A 23,969-nucleotide genomic window follows, 5' to 3' on the forward strand; every position below is an offset into this window, starting at 1 on the left:
AAACTCTGTAAGTTTCTGTGGTGGTATTCTATTTGTACTGAAATGTGATTTTGATTGTATGTTAATAAATAAAGTTGCCCGGGGGTCAGAGCTATTAGAGCCATAGCAAGAGTATGGCAGTGGTGGCACACGCCTTTAATCCCAGCACTTGGTAGAAGAGCTAGGTAGATCTCTGTGTGTTCAGGGATACAGCCAGCATTGGAGACATACGCCTTTAAGACCTGGGGGGCTGTACTTACAGACAGTGACGAGGCAGTCATGTGTTTGGGTTTACAACCAATGAGAAGGCAGAACAAAAAGACTATGAAAAGACATACACACAGGAAGTAGCTCTCTTTTGGGAAGCTAGGACCACTGCAGGAGGAAGGGTGAGATTTTAGCTCTGAGCTCTGACCTCTTGGCTTTCTCTTTTACATTGGTTTGTGTTTCTTATTTAATAAGACGGTTGGGTACATCTACAAGTTTCAAACAAAAGGACCCAGGTTTTGTGTTTATATTTTGCTTCTGTGCCTGTGTGTCCATGCTAGTCAAGTACTCTATCAGCTGAGCCACACATTCAACTCAATATATAAATGTGTGGATATGTGTGCACTCCCAGGTTTAGCTAGACTGGGTGGCTGGCGAGGCCTGGGAGCCACCCACCTCTACTTCCCCAGTGCTGGGCTACAGCCATGCTGCTGTACTCAGTTTCTGTACTGGGGATCTAAACTCAGGACTTCATGCTGACAGGGCAAACATTTTACCAGCTCGGTCACGCCCCAGCCCCCAAATGTATTACTACATGTACTTTAAGATTTCTTCACTCAGCCGGGCAGTGGTGGCGCACACCTTTAATCCCAGCACTCGAGAGGCAGAGGTGGTAAATCTCTGTGAGTTTGAGGCCAGCCTGGTCTACACTGTGAGTTCCAGGACAGCTAGGGTTGTTATACAGAGAAATCTGTTTCAAAAAGCAAAAACAAATAAACAAAAATTCTACACTCACAGTCATAAAAGGAATGTGAACTTTGATTTCCTCTTCTCGTGGTATAGTAGCCAGCTTTGTGAGTTAAAGTTATATGTGTTGGAAGCATTTTCTCCTGATCTATTTTCTGTAATGATGTACGTATGATTTGGGTTACATAATGTAAAAAGTTCACCAATAAAAGTTACCCGAGTTAGTGCTCTTTTGGAGGAAACCTTTAGATAAAATATTCAAATTCTGTAATAGGTTTATTTATATTTTCTGCTTTGAAAACTAATATTCTGTTTTTCAGGGAATTTTCTCTTTTCTTATTTGGTGGTAGACAATTTTTCATAAAATCCTTATAATAAAGTCTAATTTCTATAGCAGCTATTTTCTTTTTGTTTCTTCTTGTTTTTGAGACAGGGTTTCTCTGTGCAGCTCTGGCTATCTTAGGACTCACTCTGTAGACCAGGCTGGCCTTGAATGCAGAGATCTGCCTGCCTCTGCCTCTTGAGTGCTGGGATTAAAGGTGTGCATCGCCCAGCTTAGTAGTTATTTTCAGTAGACCAATGCCTAAAGGACTTTGAAATTTGATCTAGTTCTAAGAGTCTGGATAGAGATGATAAAATTATTCCTACCTTGCAGATGAGTCAATCAAGGCCCCTGAGAGCATTAAAATAGTCAAGATCACAAGGTCATTCACCAAAAGACATTATCACGATGCTCTCCTGCACCCAGAACTTGCCTTACTTTATTCAACAATGAAAACCATTTGTTTCTTTCCAAAGCATGATGACATTCCAGCTATATGGATTAATGGAGCAAGACATGTCTTCCTCCAGTTCTACGAGCAGCAGGAGTGAGTAGATGGATGTGTCTTCCTCTGGCATCCTGATCGCTCCCTACAGTTTGCCATACTGAACAGTCTGGCTTTTACATTTGCAGAAGTTGCCATCAAATGTTATAAGGCTGCTGTGAACAAACCATAAAAATGAAATAATCTGAGGGACTAGATTCTCCTTTGGAGGATGCAATAGGCTCTGTAATCAGTCAGGTGTAACCTGACGCAGAACGGAATGGGAGGTCAAGAAGACTGCTGGGTTCTCCTTCAGCCTCTTAGGACCTTAGTATTCTCAGTCACAAAATAAAGTCATAGGCAAAGTGTTTTTCAAGATTTCAGTCATCTGTAACCATAGTGAATCCATATTTATGCTGACTGTGGACAAAAGGCCTTTACATCTTCTTGCTAAAAGCCTATTCATTGGTCTGGCCAAATACAGTCACCTCTAATTATTCCAGGGGGTTGGTTTGGGTACCCCTTCCCATACCCAAAGCCATGAGTGCTCAAGTCTCTTACATAAAACCATATAGCATTTGCAGATATATCTTCTTTAAATATATATACTTTAAAACATCTCTAGCTTACTTCCATTGCCCAACACAATGTAAAAGCTATGATACTGGTAGTGATACGATGTTAGCCAAGGAATGGCAAGAGAAAATTATCTGTTAAGAACAGATGTATTTTTTCCTCCTGAATATTTTCAACCCAGAGTTGGTTGAATCCAGATTCAAAACTTGTGATACAGACAGTTGATTGTACTAAGTTTTCTGTAGTCTATGGATCACTTTCTTTAGTTCCTTCAATGGAACTTTGCATAACAACGGGACTGTCCAATATCCATTCTAATATAGGAGCCAATAGCCACATGTGGCTCCTGAACATTTTAAATGTAGCTAGTGTAACAGAGGACTTTACCTTTAACTTACTTGTCACTGAATTTAAATACTGACAGGAATACTGACTATGACACTCGGAAGCACAGCTCTGGAGTCCTGAGAATATACTGAAAAGGCATATTCTCATCTCTCTCCTTAAATGTGTATAAAACACACCTAACAGAATTCATGAAGATAGAGTGTTTGAGAGCAATTGATTACATTTTCTTCTCCAAGTTCCTGTTTTTCTTCTGTGCTTCCCACAGACAATATTACTATAACCTTATGCTTTTATATGCAGTAATTTCCAGTTTTATGAGCTAATGCTGGGGTTCCCACCTCCAAGGTGTTTATAGGTACAGCAAACAGGAAGACACTCACAGAGCAGAGTACCCCAGAGCCCCCTTTTTTCTAATTTCAGAATTGATACTCTGCTGTCTCCAAATGCCTTTTCCCATTCCACCCTGCTTTCCCTTTGCCCCCCTCAACACAGAACTCCAAGAAAACAGACTGTTACCTCCTTGTGCAGGCCTGCATAGCAGAATGAAGGTCAAAACATGCATGGAGATGAACAGCAAGAAAGGTAAGTGGCTGCTGGGAAACACTGCAGTCTCAGCATCCGTCTCCCTTGGAAACTGGAGAAAGCTTGCTCTGCCACTGCTACCCAGCAAGCCAGAGGCAGAGCTTGTAATTTGCTAAGAAGCTGTTACTAGGAAGGAGGGAAAGGAAGGGGGGAGGAGGGTAAAATCTTGGGGCTCAGCAAGCCAATGCTGCTAATAGTTCCCAAAATACCATTCCATTATATGCATATTTTATATACTGTACCAAACCAATCAATACTCCTTGTCATTCGACAGAGGGAGAGGAATTCTTCCTTATTTGAAAGAAGACAGAGCAGAGAGGTGCAGCATTCCTATTCTGGATGTCATTTCATCTGCCCTTGGGCTACCCTAGATGCGGCATCCACCCAAGTGAGCTGTAAATACTGCCTCACTGGAGGCCTGGGCCCAGCCAGCTGGCACATACCAAGAGAGGAAAAGAGACGATAAAAGAGAACACATGACAGGAATGCAAAGACAAGTTCAATTCTGCATAAAGGGGTTAAACCTGGACGGGGAAGGCTGTAAGCACTTCTCAGGGGTTAAACCTGGACAGAGAAGGCTGTAAGCACTTCTCAGGGGTTAAACCTGGACAGGGAAGGCTGTAAGCACTTCTCAGGGGTTAAACCTGGACAGGGAAGGCTGTAAGCACTTCTCAGGGGTTAAACCTGGACAGAGAAGGCTGTAAGCACTTCTCAGGGGTTAAACCTGGACAGGGAAGGCTGTAAGCACTTCTCAGGGGTTAAACCTGGACAGGGAAGGCTGTAAGCACTTCTCAGGCTGAGAAGCTACAAGATGAGGAAGCTTTGCACATCTAAGTTTGCTTTCTGCTGTTGTGATAAACACTGACCAAAAGCAACTCTGAGGGGAAAGGGTTTATGTAGCTTACAGGTTACAGTCTACCATCTAGGGAAGCCAGAGGGGACTCAAGGCACGAACCTGGAAGCAGGCACTAGAGCAGAGGCTATAGAGGAAAGGTGCTTACTGGCTTGCTCCCAGGCCTTCATACATCCACCTTTCTTAGACCACCCAGGACCACCTGCCCTGGGGTGGCACTGTCTTCAGTGGGACAGGCCCTCATCCATCATTTAGCAACCAGGAAATGCCCCACGACACATCTACAGGCCTATCTGATGGGATTCCCTTTCCCCAGGTATTATCTAGGTTTGTGTCAATGGGGCAAATAACTGACCAGCACACTAGCATATGCTATATATTAAGGTATGATATGATTTTACAGTTTAGTATAACTGCATTCTAGAGATTATGTGCCATTGTGGACTCTTATTCAGCGCTGATATCAGAGCTGAAGTTCAAGCAAGGAACCCTCACTATCACTCCAAAAAGAGAAAAGAAAGATACAGAGAGAACAAAGGAGGGGGCACTTCCAAATCTTCTAGACTGGTGCTATCAGGGACAATTTTGCATGTCCCATTCCATGGGGAAGGCAGAATTATCTGGCCCTAAATGTCAACGGTGTAGAATCTTCAGCCCTTGACTATAGCGCATTCTTGGAGTATGGGCTCAGAGATAAATCTTAAGCTATGTGTCCCCTACAGTGCTCAAGCAGTCACTGATGAGCATCAGGGCAAGGCTCTGAACCCATGGCTGCCACACTGCACTGCAGACATTGAGCAGTCACAACAGAAACCACATGTCTTCGAAGTCGAAGTTGTTTACTACCTGGCCATTCACAGAGAAACTCTGCAGAGACCTAATTCTAGCCTCCAAGTCCTACCGCTCTAACCTAGAGCTCAGAGAACTCTTTTTGCTGTACACGGCCAACATGACTGCATTTGTGACCTACCTTCAATCAGCAGAGTATAATGTTGAGTTCTCCTCCTTCTGAACATTTGCTCAATAAAAAACATGCCAGTGTTCAGAGCCAAAGCCACTTTCACAAATGACAGTGCTCTACCTATGTAGGTCACTTTACAATTAGTTCACTGGTCACAGCAGGTGTTAATGATGCCAAGAATGACAGATTCATGGGCCAACAAGGCCAGTGCATGCTGCTCTACTGTATACCCACAGGCTATACCATCAAGACCTGACCAACTGTCTCCAACATTTATCACTGAATACAGAACAGAGCAGGGTACCATCACTGGCTTACTGTTTAAAATAAGAGAGCCAACAAATTCTATACACATAGGAATAAATCAATTTTCTTTTTCAAGACAGGGTTTCTCTGTGTAGCCCTGGCTGTCCTGGAACTCACTTTGTAGACTAGGCTGGCCTTGAACTCACAGAGATCTACCTTCCTCTGCCACCCAAGGGCAGGGATTAAAGGCGTGCAACACCACCACCTGGCAACTCAAATCTTAATGGGAAGGATGGCAGAAAAGTTATTAAGTATCTATATGATAAAATTTACATAAGCATTACCAGATAAACTAAAAAGCATTACAGATGCACACAGCAGAAAACACCTGAACTTAATCAACTAAAACAAGAACAACAAATACAATGTTAAATCACTAAATACACATTCAAGAAAGTTAAAGAAACAGGAAACCAGAAAAGCCTGTAAACAAAAGACCAAGTGTTTCACTAGTAGCTAGAAAATGCCAGCTTAAAACAGAGCGAAGCTACTTTATCTTTTTTTGATTGGCAAAAAAAAATGAAAAATGTAACAGAATGTTTCAAATACAACCCAGTTGTAAATAAGACAGAAATATGCACTCACCATTTAGACTCAGAATTCCCATTTAGGAAGAACTACCCATGAGAAACTCTTGCATATTTATACAAGGAATATAAACAAGGGTACACACAGCAGTATTATCATTAGTATCATGAGAGAGAGAAAGCACTGCAATGTCCATTAACATAGAAAACAATGGATCATAGTATAATCATGTAACGAACCAAAATAAACATTTAAAGGGGAAAAGCAATGTTGAGGGAAGATAGAAAGTTTCAGAATGTCAGGAATGATCAACATATATAAAATACAAACTCATGTAAAAAGCATTGTGCATGTGTTTAGGCGATGAAGTAATAACAGCAGCAATAAAAGTTTGAGAATGACAAATACCAAATTCAGCTTTTAGGGTGGGAGTCAAGGGACGCCAGGGAAGAGAGAGATTCATGAGTACTTAAACCACGTCCTTAGTGCTTTATTTGAAAACAACTGATGCAAATATAGCAGGATGCTGGGATATGATCTTGTCAGAGGTTGCACACTTAAGATGTTTAATAATTTTACAAGAAAAAAAACCATACGTATCATGACATAAATAGAACATGGATAGATATTAGCAATGGTCTTGCTGGTGGTGAGACTATGGATTGTTTTATTAAAGTAAGGTCACTCTGGAACATTTTATAAGCCAATGGTTAAAAGATTTTAGGTTATAATTAAGCCAAATGTTGTGGCTCATACCTGTAATCTCAGCACTAGGGGCACAAGAGAGGATTGAGGCAAAAGTCTTGTCACAAGTTCAAAACTAGCCTGTGGTAGAATGAGAGTCTGTCTTGACAAGAAAGAAACAACTCTCCTTTAATCTACAAAGGACCATTTTGAGTAATAAAATATACACTGAATGAAAAAAAGAATAAAAGGAGGACACGATTCCTCCTAAGGGTTTGAAATTTTATTATGGATATAAGGGAGAGCATGGGGAGAGGCAGAGGCATCTGGAAGAGTCCACAGTGAACATGACTGGCAGACTGGATGGGCCATGTGAGGAGAAGGGGTAGGGAGAAGGAAGAGCCAGAAGCCAAGAGGCCTGGAGAGCAGGAACCATCAGTGGTGGCCAAGAGGCCAAAAGGGCTGGTAGCCAAAGTGGCTGAGGTTACATAGGGCAGAGCAGCTGGGGGAAGGCTGTCCAGCTCAGTCCCTGTATAGAGGTATGCCAGCCGGGAGGACTCAGTAACAGGCAGGGGCTGAGGGAGACTGGTGGCCAGAGTCCATTTTGCTATATTAATAGGCACCTCAGTTAGCCAGATTGTCCTGGGTTTGAGACTTAACATACACAATAGGGTTTGTGTTTTACATCTAAAGCTTTATAGACTATACTTGGTAATCACATTCCAAATGCCACTGTCCCAAACTGTAGACTTCAACAGTGAGCTGAAGTCTAGTGAATGGAGATCCCTTGTGCTTCATCCATCCAATGCTACCACCCCTCTAAAGTCCTAAGAATGCGGGCATTATTCTGTCATTACAACATTAGGAGACAGCATTGTGCCTACTCTGTAATGGGTACTCCAAACAATTAGCGAAAGGAGTTAAGGTTATACGTGAAACATGGAATCTGGGTTAGCACAGTTATGTGCCTTATTATCAATTCCTATTCATTGGGTAATTTACTGCTTCTTAGTTCATCTGGTAGTGTGGGGGTTCATTCACTCTCTTTTTCATTCTTTCCAGACATTTTCCTACCTTACCTTTTGTTTCATCTACCCTGGACACCATATATAAAAATGAAGAAGGACTGATCTTGAGCAGGATCTATGGGGAGATGTACACAGTGATAATCAGGATTTAAGAGAAAATTGCCACAGATTCTTCTGGAGAGAAAACCTTATATTATTTGAGGGGCCAAGGAATGAAACACCACAGGAGAGCAATAATCAGGACCTAAGGAGTAAGAGGCTCCCTTAAAAAAAGGGGTGGGGTGGGGGCAGTTCATAGGGTGCAGTTTCTGATTTGAGGCAGGAGTCAGTGACCTGGCCATATCTGCAGAATACAGACTTAAGGGCTCGAGTTAACAAGAGAGCACTACAGATGGAGGAGAGGGGAGAATGGAAAGATTTTTGGTTTGGGCATCAGATTCAGGGCCTTGTACATGCCAAGCAGGTACTCCACCACTCGGCAACATCCCCAGACAGAAGGAGAAAGAGAAGACTTGCTCACAGGGTAAGAGAGCTAAGATGGAAAAGGCTTCCGGCAAGTCTTTGCTTTGGTTCTCTGTCAGCAAACTCTTCTAGTTTGATCTCTGAAGTTCTCAGTTTGGTAGCACATATGCAGGATAACATTTTTAAAAAATACATAAGAAGAGACTTTCTCTGTTTTAAAGGCCAGAGAGATAAATGGTTTAGTCTGGTTTGCTGCTACCCTTTTCTTTAGGGGACCTGAGAACCCTAAGAGAAATACCTGTAATGATACTTGAAACAGATGGAGAAATAAGGGGGAGGGGCAGAGGGGAAAGAAACAATGGCCACAGATGATGACTCCTGTGGTGTGCCTAGTAAGTCGGACATTTCCCTACACCTTGCATGTGTTATGAAGAGCACCAAGAGATCCAGGACAGAACTCTCACTGACAGCTGAAGCAACTGGAGCAGATCTGTTAAAGAGGGAGACCCCTGGGAAGATGCTTGCGTGTTACAGAAGAAACGGGAACTGAAAAGACACAAAGAAAGAACTTCAGAATGGCAAAGGGAGCCAGGAAAGAGTGGTATGAGAGGTCATGACGATTTTTAAAAACAGCAGTGAATTTCATAAAGTGCTGTTGAGAGTTCAAGGTAAAAGAAGAGATGACCATGGAATTAAACCATTAAGGACATGGCCTCGGCCAGAGCAATGTCACTGGGCTGGCAGGTGGAGCAGAATTTCTATTTTAGTAGGCTGAAGAGTGAGTAAGAAGCTAGGAAGTGGATAAAGTGAATTAGAGGGCTTTTTCAAGACCGACAACAGCTAAAAAGGGTGAGCTTGGTAACGTCAGAATGCAGTGTGGGGCCCGAGGTGAGTCCTAAGATGGGAAAGAGGTGTGTCTCCAAGGACAAGTCACGTCTGTGCAGAGTACACTTCTGTCAGAGAGCAACTGAACTTGTGGTTTTGCTTCCCATTATTTATGACTTGTGTGCGCTAAGAGTTGTTTTAAACACAATTGGCTTCACTATAATGGAATGTGGTTCCTGAAGGATCCTTGAGGCATCCCTCCATTTTATTTACATGTCAGTGATCAGTGGACCATTTTCAGCACCAGTACATGGGGACTGTGAATCACACTCTCCGTCTAACCTACCTCAGGTTAGAAGAGAGAGATTTCCTAAGAGGAAATGAATCAGAGAGGTAGGTAAATATATTGCCCAGAGTTATCTTAAGACCCGAGGAAGAAAGGGTGTTGTTTAGAGAAGAGTCCAGGTCACTGCTGTCAGCTAGGCACTATTTGTAAATACTTCTTAAACAGAAATGTCACCCAATGCTCCAGAACTCTGCCAAAGATAAAATTCTTATAGCCAGCATCCTCACCCAATACGTATAAGGCAACTTCTTTTTTGATTCTCAGAAGCCCTTCATTTCCCATCAGATTTGAAAGAAGATAGAAAGTTTCCATTTGCTGTGTTTTCAGAAGTGACAGCTCCCCTAGTACTCATTTCCTTGAAATATTGTGGTCCCTTTAAAGACATCAAGAGATCTGCTCATCAAGCTCGTGGTGTCAAGCTCATGGTATGGGATGGTCCAGCTAAGCTTAACCTCTTAGATGCCTTTGTGTGATGCTTCTAAGTCAAAGGAAGGCAGTGGAGTCCTAAAGACCTGGTTCTAAATCCTTGCTCTTTCATTACTAATTTTGATCACTCAAAAGTTCTTTAATCGATCTGAGCTTTAATTCTTACATGTACTGTGGTGGGGGGTGGGGGAGAAGGGTCTGGGCATATAACAAACTTTCAAAACATTAATTTTTAAAATCTACTTAATCCTTTCATATATATAAAAGCTGACTCAAAATCCACCTCCATGAAGCCTATTCTAGCTATACTATCCTCCATCATTGACCTTGTTTTTTTTTGTTTTTTTCCTGAAATCCTAATATATTTGCTGGAACACACTGTTGAACTAAAGGAGATAATGAGTATATTAGAGATCCCCAATACTGAAAGTACAAGGTATGGCATATCCTTTTTTTTTTTTTTTTTTTTTTTTTTTTTTTTTTTTTTGGTTTTTTCGAGACAGGGTTTCTCTGTGTAGCTTTGCGCCTTTCCTGGAGCTCACTTGGTAGCCCAGGCTGGCCTCGAACTCACAAAGATCCGCCTGCCTCTGCCTCCCGAGTGCTGGGATTAAAGGCGTGCGCCACCAACGCCCGGCTGGCATATCCTTTTCCTACTATACCTATAGCTCTTAGCACAACACCAAGCACATAGATGTTCATTAGACAGTCATTGATAACTTAGGATCCCATAATTTTGGCATCTAATACTATCTATATAATCGCTAACTCCGCTAGTTAGCCAGTGGTAAAGCCCAGACTGGAGAGGTTACATAGCTTGCCTGTGAAGGCATCAACTGCTTTTGCAAAGGTAAAGTATGCATCCTGCTTACAATCCAGGGAGCTTTTTACCCTGTGCCTGTTGCTGTCCTCTGAGGAAGTACCTGGAAATCCACAAGGGCCTTTTGTGTGCTAGAAGCTACCTGCATTCCCTGTATTACAACACTTAAATGGAATAGAGAAGATGTGCTCATCGGAAAATTGATCCAAACACTAACTAGAATCTTTGAGGTCATGCATCCAAGTAGATCCACTGACATTCCTCTGCTGCCACCTTAAGGACAGAAAAGATTACTACAATTTTATTTAAAAAAACAGCAACAAAAAACCCATTGATCTAACATCTATGTATTAGGCTCTGTGATATGAAGAAAACTCTATAAAAAGCAACAGTTCACAAGTTCACAATGCAGTGACAAAAAGCAACAGCATACCATTTAACTCAGTCCTAAGAACTGTGATAGCAAAGAACACTGGAGAGAATTCTGGCGTCAGCCTGGAGCTAGGGAGCAAAGCAATCAGCAATAGATTTAAAATGGAGGCGCTCTCGTTGGCACAGGAAAAGACTTTCTGAATAGAACACCATTAGCACAGACACTATGGTCAACAATTAATAAATGGGACCTCATGAAACGGAAAAGCTTCTGCACAGTGAAAGACACCGCCTTTTGGACAGAGCAGCAGCCTCTAGAATGGGAAAAGATTTTCACCAACTACACATCTGAGAGAGGACTAATATCGAAAATATATAAAGAACTCAAGAAACCACATATCAAGAAAACAAATAATCCAACTGAAAATGGGGCACAGATTTAAACAGAGAATTCTCAATAGTGGAAACTCAAATGGCTGAGAAACACTTAAAGAAATGTTCGCCAGGCGGTGGTGGCGCATGCCTTTAATCCCAGCACTCGGGAGGCAGAGCCAGGCGGATCTCTGTAAGTTCGAGGCCAGCCTGGGCTACCAAGTGAGTTCCAGGAAAGGCGCAAAGCTACACAGAGAAACCCTGTCTCGAAAAACCAAAAAAAAAAAAAAAAAAAAGAAATGTTCAACATCCTTAGCCATATCTAATGTAAGTATATGATATGCAGGGCATCTGATATATGACCTCATGTGAAAAGGTCGCTTAACCACCCCCCCAAGGGGTTGTGACCCACAGGTTGAGAACCACTAGACTGGAGGGAACCGCTAGATCTCATTAGGAAAGGAAATAAAATAGTTATGGCTGGATGGTGGGCTGGAATGGGAGGATCAAGTGGAGAGGGGGGTGGATGGGTTTGTGGGAGGGAACACAGAGAGAGACATCTAAAATTAAGGGCCACTTGAGGGGTATTTTGGGAACCTAATACAGCAAAAACTTCCTAAAATAGATACATATATGAAGGTGATCTAAATGAAATCATCAAACAATGGAGAAAGAGTCCCAACTGGCCATATCTTGTCACCAAGTAAAGCTTCCAGAGTTGTTGGTCAAAGGGGCCCCATGGGAATCTCCAAACAACCCAGGCTGTTGCCAAGACAGGTTGTTCTCTACAAACTGACAGCAAGGCACCGCTGCTGAAGACAATACCCACACAATTCACTGGCGATGGGGATGTCAAGCTGGTGTCCACAACAGAGCCTTTACCCTACATTCCAGCATCTTTGATACAGGAACATATTCTCCACATTCTCAAAAGAGAAACCTAAACACCAAGCCAGGCACCAGGCACAAACCCTTTCTCTACAATGGTGTACTTCCTGAAAAATAAGCTTGGGCAATAGTGGCACAAAGCTTATGGGAGTAACCAACCAATAACTCATTTGACTTATGCAAGCCCACTCTACAAGTTGGAACCTATACCCAACACTGCATGGATGATCAAGAACTTGAAACTAGATAGCCCAGGAACCTAGGGTAAAACCAAATAATAACAGTCTACAAAAAAAAAAAACTGTAGTGATAAAATGACTCCTGATGATATTCTGCTATATTCATAGATCAGTACCTTGTTCAGCCATCATCAGGGAAGTTTCTTCCTGAAGCAGATGGGAACAAATAGAGACCCAGAGCCAGACACTGTGCAGAGAATGAAATGCCTTAGAACACTCAGCCCTAATGAGATCTCTTCATCACATTCCCTCTCTTCAGAGCTCAGGGAACCCCAAAGAAGTGGAGGTGGAAAGAGTACAAGAGCCAGAGGGAATGGAGCACACCAGGGAACAAGGCCCTCTCCATCAACTGAGCAGAGCTCGTATGAGCTCACGAGACTGAAGCAGCAAACACAGGGCCTGCACAGGTCTGCACCAGGTTCTCGGCCTATATACTACAGCTTCCAGTTCAGCGTTTTTTATAGGATTCCTGAGTGTGCGAACGAGTGGGTCTCGGCCTTCTCTTGGGCACTTTTCCTTTTGTTGGTTTGTCTTGTTCAATTTCAATGTGATAGTTTTTGTATTCCCTTATTTTATTTTTTAAGAATGAATGAATGAAAACCTAGCCACTAGGGTCAAGGTTAACAACTGGACTGTCACTTATACCTGCTGGGAGAGAAGGATGGGATAACAATGACTGGGAGAAAAGTTCTAGATAAGCAGATTTAAAAAATCTGATGAAGGCTGGGTCCAGTGGTATACATTTGGGGTTGAGGCAGGAGGATCACTATTTTTTGGCCAGTTTGGTATACATGGTGGGACTCCATCTTAATAACCAAACAAGCACAAGCAAAAATGGAAAAGAGACTAAAGAGTAATTTCTTTGCAGAACTAAATAATCAATCAGCAGTGCTTTAAAATGGCCCGGCTCCGCATCATTTTCAATTTGGTCCAGAAACTGGTCCTCTGAGCATAAAGATTAATTAGAAATTTTTTTGTCTTACATATAGAAAAAATTATTTTCATTTAAGATTAATTATGGATCCATCTATGATTATAAGGAAGTTCATATCTAGTAACAGGTCAACAGCCTTATTTACACAGACCTCAAATCATTAGTGTCTTTATTTTGTTTAAAGGTCAGCTGAATTGCAATCTACCCAGTTTCTCTCGGTAACTGCCCTAATGTTTGGACAGTGATTTTCATTTAGTTAAAATTATATCATGTAATATTTAAAACAAATGAAGATAAGCAATACAACCAATACCTGTGTATCATTAGCATCCAACTTAAGAATAACAGACACAATATTAATTTCATCTTTAAAAGATAAGGGCTTTCCTGGATCTTGAAATTTTTAATTAGCTTGTACTACCTTGAGTCTTGGGTATGTTCCTTACATATTTATGCCTGTTCAAATTAATTACAAATGTGAGGAAATGTACACTCTAAGCCAGTAATCTAAAACACCTGCATCCTATTCTTACCACCTGCATTTCCTCCTTTTCCAATCACACCATTTAAACAACCAAGTTAACTTTCCAAAGAACTACAAGGAAGAGGAAGACCAGCATGAAAGCATGTATTATGTTCTAAAATGTTAACTGTCATAACAACTGAAAGCACGAATCTAAGATGTCAACTGTCACAGCAATTGTTTGTGCTGCTTCTGCCATTCGACCACAGCACTGATGTCTTATCCTCAGCCATCTTGAGCAGCCCTAAGTGGCCAGAATGAGAATATGCTAGTGACCCATGGCAGGGGTCTGACTCAATTCTTGGAACACACAGGCAACTTCTTGTGCCTCTGATTTCCACAGAAGAATGGCAAGGATTCACCTGTGTGGCCAAAGCATGCCAGGGGAGCTACAACAGACACACCTTGCCATATACCTGTGCAAAGGGCTTTACCAGAAGCCAATTTTCAACAGACAGGTGGCCACTCTTCTCCTTGTTATTTCTCAGTAAACAGACGATGGTGAGGAACATGGAAAATGAACCATAGATGAGAAAAAAGTCAAGGCACAACATCTCAGCCCCTCCTACATGTTGCTAATATAGGTCTAAAAACCCCTACTTCACCAGAAGGAAATTAACTATAAAAACATGGCTGATACAAGCTCTGAGTGGCGGGAATTAGGTGAGTATGGCCCCATCTCAAGTGGCTGAGCAATTGGGATATTGTCACAAGAGCTTTCTGCTATGCTGGTGAATAGAGCCTTGTCTTTTAAACAAGTGTGTAGTCGAGAGGAAGAGGAGGAGGAGGAATTTTGTAAGTCTCTACTCCTGAACCATTACATGGTGTGTTAAGGTACTACATGAAAAATGTCCTTGTTTCTGGAAAAGTGCAATCATGTTCTGATAGCAATATTTAGCAACAGAAATGGCAAAAGATATTAGACATTTTAATTTAAGACTCAAGTCTCATCATATTTACTCTTAGCAGACACCATCCAGGCTCCCTTCCCAGAACTGTTCACTGGAGCTAAACAACACTAATGTTTTTAAACAGCTTTACAGATTTCAGGGTTCATTTGTACATGGAGTGTACTGTTCAGCTGTTTTCAGTACATTTAGTTACGCAGACATTCCCATAACCAATCTGAAAGCATTTTCATCTTCCTCAAAAATAAAAACAGAGTGTTCCTGAGTAAGAAGGTACCCTACAAAAGTCAGTTCCTGACATCATCACACGCAGGTCACTAGTCTGTTGTCTCCAGTAAGTACCCAAGTGTTGAGTTTCTAGGATCCTCTTCCTGGAGAAAGAAAGAGCATAAGAAGGGTCCTGGGTAAGGCTGTCACTCACTTTGCTGCCAAGATAAAAAATGTCCCCTAGTATCTAGAAGTACACCAGGGCAATGTGTGACCCTGTAAATATGGGTCACTTGTTTGCTATGCTTCATTTTATTGTATCTGTAGATACTATGTTTACAAATGGAATGTTTGTGGCAACCTTACTTCCAGAACATCTAATGATGCAATCTTCCTGTCCATACTTGCTTATTTCCCATCTGTTGTTGCTGTTTTTAACAGATTATACACACACACACACACACAAAACTGCACCAAGCAAGACTATCAATAGGCAGACAGCCTTTCCAAGTGAGGTGTCTGCTGGGAACTACAGAGATGCAGGGCAAGTCAGCATCTGGCTCCAAACAACACTCTCACATCAGAGGCCGGTTAGTGCAAGGGGTGACTTCAAGTGGAGTCCAGTGCTCACTCACTCCTGTGAATTTCCTAGGGCACCTAAGAACCCCATTCAGTCTACTTGCGTGTGCCTTCTACATGAAACAGCGAAGCCTGGATGACATCACATCTATTTATAACATGGTTACAGAAATGTTCCAAGCCTGCTGTTGGGAATGACTGCTCAGGAAAGAAAAAAAGATTCCTTCCAAAATATTATTGCTCACTGACACTGCACTTGGTCACCCAGGAGGAGGGTAGAGACGCATGAGGAGATCAGTGTTTCACCTCTATTGACATGGCATATCTACTCTGCAGCCCAGGGCTCGCAGTAATTCTGACGGATAGGTCTTATTAGCTAAGAAATGGATTTTCTAAGGCGAAGGATGACACAGACAGTGATTCCTCCCCAGATCTGTGGAAGGAATCCAAAGTGAAAATCTTCCAGAAAGGAGTCTGGACTGAAGATACCACTGAAAACACTGGTGACGAAAGGATTAACTGGACTTGGGAAGAGGCTGACTTCTACCCATGGATCACTCTTTGGGGTTCAAGTGTTCAGAGGAGGCAGTACTTCCAGAGGTGGCATCCATAGAAGAGAACCAGAATTAAAGGCTAGAGAGGCGGCTCAGTGGTTAAGAGCGCTGACTGTTCTTGCAGAGGACGTGGGTTCAGTTCCCAACCTCTCACAAAAATCTGTGTAACTGAAATTCTAAGGGATCAGATTCTCTCTCACCTTCCGTGGGTACCAGGCATGCACAGGGCGCACATACAGACATGCGGGCAAACACTCATACACATAAAACAGCCTCACTAGCAAAAATATAACAGCTTGCTAAAGCTGTATTATTTAGCAATATGTTTAAAAAAGCCTTTAAAATTACATGTATTGAATTTCAGGGGTGGGGGAATGCCACAGGGCATGTATGGAAGTCAGGAAAATTTGGGGGTGTCAGTTCTTTCCTTTTATCATATGGGTTCTGGGGATGGAGCTCAGGTCATCAGGCTTGGTGGCAAGTGCCTTTATATCTGCTGAGTTACCTTGGCAGCCCAATAAAGCATTTTTAAGTTAAGGTCACATATATTGTATTTTTAGGCATTGCTATGGCAAAATTGACTATAAAAGATAAACACTGTGTTTATATGCAATGGGAAACCCAAAAAAAATTGCTTTATTACAGTACTTTTTTTTTAACTGTGACATTCATTTTATTGTGGTAGTTTGGAATCACCATAACTCTAAAGGATGCCTATAACAGACAAGGAGGTTAGACACAGATAAGTGAGCCCACATTAAAAGCACAGTCTCAACATCCTAAGATACAGGATTCCTACAGCATGCAGGGTTTAAGGATTAAATGAAATAAGCAACCTGAAATCTAAAATAGTAGCACCATTTAGACTTTTTTTTTTGTAGAATATTATTCTAAGGTGTGTTACTTTTGTTATGTTGCATTTGTTTAACTCTGTGAAGCTGTGTTACTGTGCCTGTCTAAAACACCTGGTGGTCTAATAAAGAACTGCATGGCCAATAGCAAGGCAGGAGAAAGGCTAAGTGGGGTTGGCAGGCAGAGAGAGTTAATAGAAAGAGAAATCTGGGAGATAAGAGATCTAGGAGGGAGAGAAGGAGGAGGACATCAGGGGCCAGCCACCCAGCTATACAACAAGCCATGGAGTAAGAAAGGAAGGCATACAAAAATAGAAAACAGAAAAAGGCCAGAGGCAAAAGGTAGAAGGGATAATGTGAGTTAAAAGCTGGCAAAGCAGGGAAGACTCCTGCGGGCAGGACCCCCAACTAAAACCCCCCATGGGACTCTGCAATCTACAAGACCCACACCCTACCCCAATACCCATCCCCCTGCAACCCCAGGAGTTTCCTGAGACATGGAATCCACCAGCTCTCATTGGACCAAGAGGCCTCCTGAGACACAGAATCCACTAGCTCTGATTGGACCAAGAGCCCCAATAAGACCAAGAGCAGCTCCCTGAGACACAGAATCAGTCAGCATGGATTGGACCAAGAGCAGCTCCCTGAGATATGCAATCCACCAGCTCCAATTAGACCAAGAGCTAAGATGGGACCCAGAGTGGCCCCCTGAGACACAGACACAGAGAGCACAGATTGGACCAATAGCAGCTCGCTCAGACACAGGCACCTCTTGCACCTATTGGAGGAAGAGATGGGTAGATGCCAGACCAAAAATACATACAACAACATAAAGAGCAATACAGCATCACCAGAACCTAGCCCTTCTACAACAGTAAGACCTGAACATCACAACATAGAAGAAGCAGAAGTAAGCGACCTTAAAAATAACTTTATGAAGATGCTAGAGGCCTTTAAAGAGGAAATGAAAAATTCCCTTAAAGAAATTGAGGAAAAGACAAACAAAAAATTGGAAGATATCAATAAATCTTTTAAAGAAAGCTGAGAAAAATCAATTAAACAGATGAAGGGAACAGTTAAAGATTTGAAAACTGAAATAGAGACAATAAAGAAGACACAAACTGAGGGAATGCTGGAAATGGGAAATCTGAGTAAAGAAACAGGAAGTACAGATGCAAGCCTAACCAACAGAATGTAAGAGATGGAAGAGAGAATCTCTGGCATTGAAGATACCATAGAGGAAATAGATTTGTCAGTAAAAGAAAACACCAAAGCCAAAAGAAAAGCTGGCAAGAAACCACCTGAGCTAAGGTCAAACACTCATAATTAAGAATAAGCCTCCATGTGTGATTTATTTGGGAGCTGACTGGTGGCCCCTGCAAAAGAGTAAAAAAAGCCGGGCAGTGGTGGCGCACGCCTTTAATCCCAGCACTCGAGAGGCAGAGGCAGGCGGGTCTCTGTGAGTTCGAGGCCAGCCTGGTCTACAGAGCGAGATCCAGGACAGGCACCAAAGCTGCACAGAGAAACCCTGTCTCCGAAAAAAAAAAAAAAAAAAGAGCAAAGGAAACCAACAACACTTTTGGGTAGATCTTATTTCCAAATGCATCAGCTCTAGCGAAGTAGGTACAGACCTTAATAAAAGACATTTAAAAAAAAAATTACTGTCAAGTAAATTATTTTTCAGTTTGTGAAATACCTGTGTTTTCCATAAATTATTTCTAATCCTCAAAACAAACTTACAAAAAAGGTATTCCAAGCTCTCTTTACATACAAGGCACAGGTCAGGAAGGGAACCTGCTTTACTCCAAATCACATAGTAAACACTCAAACAGTACTCTGAATTGGAACTTCCCAGTACTGTCCAGCCTTGCATAGTTCTGTAGTTCCTTGGGGAGCATACACTGTTACAACCATTTCAAAACAGACACATTCAAGCTGAGTGTGGAGGGTCCATCTGCAAACCTGGCACACAGGAAACTGGGAGACAACGAAGACAATGAGTTCAGGGCCAGCCTGGGCCACATAGTGAGACTCTGTCTTTTAACATAAGGCAGACTAATCTGAAGAAAAAAAAAAGAAAAGAAAAGAAAGACCATAGGGAGGTGTAGTGCGATGCTGCAGACCATTCTGTTTACACACTGTCTTCAGCCTGGTGCAGTAAAGCTCATTTTTCTGCCACCTCAGGACTGGGGCCCATGGCTCCTAGGGCATAATCTTAAATTCTATTTTAAAAACAAGAATCTTCCAGAGTGACACCTTACTGACTTGTTGGTGAGTGTTGGGCTGATAGCTGATCAGGATGACAGTTACTGAAGATGGGGGTGGCTGGGGTCATTTCTTAAAACAAGACAATGAAAGTTGTCATACTGATTGAACCTTGCCCCTGCATGATCCAGAAAGCCCCATTCCTCTCCCTCTCTCTCTCTCCCCAAACCCCGCCCACTCAGAGAGTCTCCAAACAAAGAGAAGTCACCAAAAAGCACAGTTCCACATTCTTGGAGGCTATGGCAGCTCCCTCCCCTGAAGTTGCCAGTCACCCTAGTCCCTGCCTAAAGCGCTCAGCTTTTGGCCATACTTGGGCACAAACCCAGCTTGTGGTGGACACGTCATCACCCCCTTGCCTACAATCTATATAATCTCCCTGCTTTAGTTCAGGCACAGGGCTTCTTCGGGCTTGATCTCTGGGACTGGAGAACACCACCAGTTGCTTTGCTTAAATAAAGCTGTTGTTAAATTTTTCAATTTGGCTTGATCTGGCTTACTGCATTGGTGGAGAAACCTATTATGATGGGGGGGAGTAGAAAACCTATTAATCCTTCCTCCCCACTTTCTTTCTTTTTTGTGTTTGTTGTTTTTTGAGACAGGGTTTCTCTGTGTAGTCCTGGCTGTCCTGGAACTCGCTCTGTAGACCAGGCTGGCCTCGAACTCTGAGATCCACCTGCCTCTGCCTCCTGAGTGCTGGGATTAAAGGTGTGAACCATTGCTGCCTGTCCCTCTTTTCTCTCATTTATTAGTTTTGGATTGTTTGAGATGGATTTTGAGGCAGGCCCAGGCTGGCCCAAAGGTTGTGCTAATCCCCCTGCCTCAACCTTCTTAGTGCTACACTATACCTGATTTTGACCCTTCCTTTCACAGAAAATTTCTGGGTGGCCTGGGATGCTGTTTGATGGTATTTTATTTTCAGAATACAATTTGTTTACCACCATGTGCACTTGGTTTTCTTCTTGTTGAATATTCACACAAGGAAAGAAAGATTACATCAATTAAATTAAAAAGTAGTTCAACTTTGCTATAGACTTTCAGATAAGGAAAACATTTTAGAGCAAAAATGGAAAGAGATTAGGAGACTGTACAATCTCTTCTTTAAATGAGAACTGTTATAGCTTAGAGACGGTTTTAAGTGTTTTAAAAATGATTATTTGTTTTAAGTTTCTAATATTCCAAAGATGATGTCACATTAATCTGCTGACAGCTTCACGTTAACTGGAATAACTACCTAGCTTAAAGAGACTTCAAAGGATTCAAGAAGATGAAATGAGGGTATATGACTCAGCCAGTATGGGTCGTACCCTGAGAAGCAGAGCAGAGTTGAATATAACGTGGGCTATCAATTTTAGCCTCTTGGGGAAGCAAACTATTTACAGCCAAAAAAAGGAGAAGGTGGAAGAGAAGAAAGGAAGGGAGGGAGGGAGGGAGGGAGGGAGGAACGGAGGGAGGGAAAGAAGGAGGAAGGAAGGGAGGAAGGGAGGAAGGGAGGGAGGGAAGGAGGGATATACAATTCAGGGCCAGCTAGAGGGGAGGGAAAATCTACCAGGGAAACATAAGAAGAGAAAAGGCAGGCAAGACAGTCACTATCAGACTCTAATATTAGCCAAGAGGATTATTTATATTCTGTTGCTAAGGAAAACTTGGAGTTTTGGAAAATGAACTTGACCACTACATGATTGTGACAGCTGCTACTTGGCCCTGGTATCCCTGCAGAGCTATCTGCCAACTGCTGGCCCCTTGCCATTTCTGTCCTGCAGTCTGCCAGTAAAATCATCTGGTCCTTTAGAACTAGATGCCCCTTCTGTTTTCTATAGTCCCCAGGTCAACCCCAAAACTGGAGGACAGTGATGAGTGCTGAATTCTAGACTGCAGATCAAGACAGGCTGGCTCTGGAATCAAACTTTTATTCTGAATAGGTATTATTTTAACTCAAAAGTAGTAATAGTTCAATAGAGGGGAAAAGGCAGCCTAGCTGATGAGTGAAAGACTATGGTCTTAGGGCTTCAACCTTCCCTTTCATTAAAGCAAGGAACCTATCCTATTCCTCTCCATTCTAGAAAGAGAGTAACAGCAGACTGCACTAGAGCTTTTCCAGGGAAGAGGGGATTAGTAAATCCAAGAGCACGCTCTCCCTAAAAAGAGTGTATTGTAGTGTGTATTTTGTTGTAAAATGTGTATTCAAAACCATAAATTAAGCTGGGCATGGTGGTTCACACCTGTAAGCCCAGTTCTGAGAAGGGCTGCCTAGGCGACAGAATGAGACCTTGTCTTATGCATGGTGGTGGTGGTGGTGCATGCCTTTAGTCACAGTACTCAGGAGGCAGAGGCAGGTGGATGTCTGTGAGTGTGAGTTGGAGGCCAGCCTGGGCTACAGAGTGAGTTCCAGGACAGCTAGGGCTACACAGAGAAACCCTGTCTTGAAAAACCAAAAAGAAAAGAGAGAGAGAGAGAGAGAGAGAGAGAGAGAGAGAGAGAGAGAGAGAGAGAGAGAGAGAGAAGAAGAAGAAGAAGAAGAGGAGGAGGAGGAGGAGGAGGAGGAGGAGGAGGAGGAGGAGGAGGAGGAGAGGGAGGGAGGGAGGGAGGGAGGGAGGGAGGGAGGGAGGGAGGGAGGGAGGGAGGGAGGGAGGAAACAAAACACAATTAGCCAGGTCTGTAGTTCCAACTACTCAAGAGGATGAGGCATGGAGATCCCCAAGTTCTGCCAGGGCTATACAGCAAGCTCAAGCCCTGTTGAAAGTAATTCAGCTGTAGAGTGCTTACCTAGAACAATAAGGCCAGGTTCTTGGTTCAATCTCTAGTTAATCACACACACACACACACACACACACACACACACACACACACACACACACACACACACACACATTCTGAAAACCTTGACTGGCTATTGCAATTACCATTAGATGGACATGGCCATCTCCACAGGCATATCCAAGGGAGACTGGTTCCAGAGCAAATTTCTTTTCGATTCTTCTTCCTTCCATTCCATTATAACAGTAACACCTTTTCATTCCAGAAAAGTGGGGGATTAGCCAGAATCCCCCCACCCACCCAGAAACCAGTTATAACATTATTGTGTTTATTTGGTATCATAATGTATACTTTGCACCTGGCTCTGTCCACTTAACCACATGTCAGTAGTCAACTGAATCCAGACCTAGTGACAATGGCTAAAATGACTCTTGGCTAGTCTAAACACACTCACTATCCCTTCCTCAAAACCAAACCTCTGAGGAGAGCCATCTGTGAAAGGGGGCGCTAAGTCCCCCTCCCCAGAAAGTGCTTCAGTTACAAGGCAAATGGAGAGTATTTCTGAGTGACAGCTTTCTACTGCTAAGTCTTGCTGTGGCCAGTTTCTAATTCCCATTTATCCCAGTGCTACTAATTGTTTCAAATTGGACCTGTGAATGAGGGCTTCCAGGCCTCCATCGTGGTTCCCCAGTAGGAGTCAAAACACTTCCACAATGAGCTGATTACAGAGAAAGCTAAAGCTTCAAAAGAGAAGAATTATCACTCAGCATGCTCTTTCAGAAGAAAAATTTAGCTGTTTCAAAACATCTGATTTTTTTCCCTTTTAGTTTATGCTTATCTAGAGGAAGAAACTAAATGCCTTTAATTCTGTAAAGGCTTAAATGATATGTTTTATGTGATCAAGTCATTCCCCTACTGAAAATTCTACTGTGGTATTTCACAGCTCTGAGAACAGAAGATCAAGTTTCTTAACACACCACAGATGAAAGCTGACTTGACTTTGGTTCCTGCCTGGTTTCGCCAGCTCCACAATCTCCAAAGACTACCCAGTGGAGTGTAACTCGGGGAGGTGCATGCTACATTCTACCCGTTCCTGTCCCCCACCTTCAACCACCACTCTTCTTCCCAGATGACCAGAGAAGGCTTTTTGAGTAAACCTGTTTTAACTTAGCTTAATCTATTGTTTTCCAATTAATTTGGCTACACCCTACTCCCTTCATTTAACTCTGTTTTCATTAAAAACAACAACAACAAAAACCCACTTTCAGTGGCCTTGCCTTCTCCCAGCTTCAGGGATAGAAAGCTTGTTTGTTTCATGAATTTCTTAGGTTTCCTCTAAAACACCACCGTCCCGCTGCTATTTATCAATTTCCAGTTGCCTCTAGTCACCTCCCAGGTACCAACGCAGTCTGATTTAGATTCCGCTCCTCCATGTCATGACAGAAATTTATGCATTTTTTAAATGTGTATGTGTGTGTCTGTGTATGGGTATGTGTACATGACTGCAGGTACCCTTGGAATCTAGAAAAAGGCATCAGATCCCCTGGAGCTACCAATATAGGAGGTTATGAGCTGCTGGATGTGGGTGCTGGGAACTAAATTTGGGTCCTTTTAAAGAGGAGAAAGTGCTCTTAACTGCTGAGCCATCCCTCCAGTCCCAATTTATATATATATATTTTTTCATGGAGCTTAAAAATTACACAAAAGTATTCAATTTGCTTAGCTGTCTTTCCACAATAGGCCTTCAATACTCAAAATGATGAAAAGGCTTTTTTCCATTTGATGTTGTAATTTTAACCATTTGACTGACATATGGCAGTCTTTTAACAAATGGCTGTTAGATGCTCTGCATGTGCGTCTCCACTGGACAAGATTCTATTCACTTGTAACACTCCATGCTTGTGCCAGGACCCCAGGCGTACAAGAGTGAAGACTTGCTTCTGTGTTAGATTCTTGACTTGGGATTCCAACTTCTATGTGTAGTAGAAGTTTTCTCCAGTTACTTTTCCATCCCTGCTCAGATCCCTGACTAGACCCTCTCC

The 23,969-nt window shown here is 42.5% G+C and overlaps 1 protein-coding gene across 14 annotated transcripts in view; it reads right to left on the minus strand.

Moving 5' to 3' along the window:
* Positions 1–23,969, minus strand: part of Ppp1r12b (protein phosphatase 1 regulatory subunit 12B) — a 213,777-nt gene that overhangs the window by 92,157 nt on the left and 97,651 nt on the right. The gene's annotated exons all lie outside the window — the stretch shown is intronic.

This window comes from Peromyscus maniculatus, chromosome 11 (assembly GCF_049852395.1).
Source record: "Peromyscus maniculatus bairdii isolate BWxNUB_F1_BW_parent chromosome 11, HU_Pman_BW_mat_3.1, whole genome shotgun sequence".
NCBI classification, from domain to species: domain Eukaryota; kingdom Metazoa; phylum Chordata; class Mammalia; order Rodentia; family Cricetidae; genus Peromyscus; species Peromyscus maniculatus.